This window comes from Vigna angularis, chromosome 9, assembly GCF_016808095.1.
Source record: "Vigna angularis cultivar LongXiaoDou No.4 chromosome 9, ASM1680809v1, whole genome shotgun sequence".
NCBI lineage: Eukaryota > Viridiplantae > Streptophyta > Magnoliopsida > Fabales > Fabaceae > Vigna > Vigna angularis.
The window spans coordinates 21,942,471-21,944,523 of NC_068978.1; positions in this window are offsets into that span (position 1 = coordinate 21,942,471).

Consider the following 2,053-nt stretch of genomic DNA (forward strand, 5'->3'; position numbering starts at 1 on the left):
ACGTCCAAGTCCAGCAGCTGAGTTTGAAGAGGAAACAATAATCTTAGAATGGAAGCACATCCAGTAGCTGGTCCAGTAGAAGAGATGCTCCAAGGTCTTAGTCTAGTTGAAGAAGAAGACTTCTTCACCTTCTTGTTGCTAGCACACGCAATTTGGAAGAAGCAAGCAAAGAAGAAGTCACCAAAAGAGGAGAAGCCGTAAGTGAAGCTTTGGTGAAAATGGTCCAGCAGCTTGCTAGCATGAAGGGAAGTGGTGTCACGGCCTACTTTGGCAAGGAAGTGCAGCAACGTCCAGCACATGGTCCAGAATCCAGCAAGCATCATTCACGTACATCAACATCCACCAACACAGCAAGAAGATGGAAGTTCTCAGTCCAAAACTTGAAGCAGTCCAGCAAGGAGGATGATGTTGAGAGAAAGAAGGAAGCTCACGGCTGCTGCACGTAAATGGAAGTGGTGTGTGCTAAATGATTGAAGGAAAGAACATGTTTCCAGCAGCCATCCAGAGCAAAGAAAGAGAAAGAGAACTTCACGTTCTAGCTTGCACAGCAGAGGAAGCTACAGAGAGTGTGGGCACCACCTTTCAAGGAATTTGGTAACATTCCGTGGAAGAAGGAATCAGAAAACAAACACAGCGCAAGTGAGGGCCCATCTTCTTGACTTTGGCACGACCATGAAGAAATTTGTGCCATGAGAAAACAAAACCGAGAAATTGGCTGAGAAAGAAGGTCACGGGCTGCAAAATGAGACAAAATCCTTGAGGAAGGATGTTCAAGAGAGTGGCTATAAAATTGTAGGAAGCAGAGAGGAGAAGATACGAGATATTAGGAGGAGGGTAGTTAGGAAGCAATTTACGTTTGGCTTTGGTTTTCTCCTCCCCTTGGGGAGGTTTTGTGTTTCTGTAATTTCAAGTTTCAAGTTGAATGTCATTCTAATCTTCATTCTGCATTTTACAATCAATCTTGAATTTTACTTTCATCTATGCATTACAATTTGTTTATATTTCCGTTTTCTTGTTTAAATTTTGGATGCAATTATTTTCATTTTCATGTTGTGTATTTTTGCATTTTAATTCTGTTTTTCGTTTCCAATTTATGTTTTCAAAAAGTTAAATTCCTTTTTTACCGTTCAGTTTTTACCGTCGATAAAATTTATTTCAACGTTTTTAACTTTGCTTTATTTAATTACCAGTTGGAATTTAATTTTTCCGCACAAGATCCAAAATCACAAAACCCCCCTTTTCGTGTAAAATCTGAGACTGAACCCAAATTGGTCCTTGAGAGACGACCTAGGAGTCACTTCCTAGTCTATACTGCATAATTTTGTGCAATCAAATTTGTATGACCGCGACAGTCGTATCAATACTTTTCTTGAAATGTAAGTTAAGAGATTTTCAATGTAGTGGAAATTTAATCGAATGAGTATAAAGTATAATCGATTGAATGTAAAAGGGTAGGGATAAGAAAGATCAAACGCTGAGTTTTTATACTGGTTCAGCCAAGCCTACATCCAGTGTCCTTCCAACCACAAGAAGTCAATGCACTATAATGACCAAGGTTTTTACAACAAGTTTTTTATAGAGACCTCACGTCAAAAATATAAAACACCTCTCTAACCCTTTAAACAAAATATAGGTAGTACATAAACAAACTACCAGCAAGAATCCCCTCTCCTGCAGTCCAACCCCTTTGAGGCACCCTCAAAGTCAAGAACACAACACGTCCTTCTTCCTGTAATCACAACAGGGAACTCAACCTAATCTTCAGCAGATTGTAGAACCTGATTGTAACACCCCGATTTTTTGAGATGTCATGGTGTAAATTTTTTTCCGAAACTTTTCTATAAAACATTTATTTCGGATAATCAAACTTTATCCGATTAAAAATGCGGAAGCAAAACATAATTATAAACGTTGTCTGTTCAAAACAAAAATCTCAAATAATCTGTTTTACAATAAAAATATCAAGTCTGAAAACTTTTAAATGGAATAAACAATCTTTTCCGAAATCAAATATCCCAACTCTCACGTCAGCTACTTCGATCCAGTTTTATCT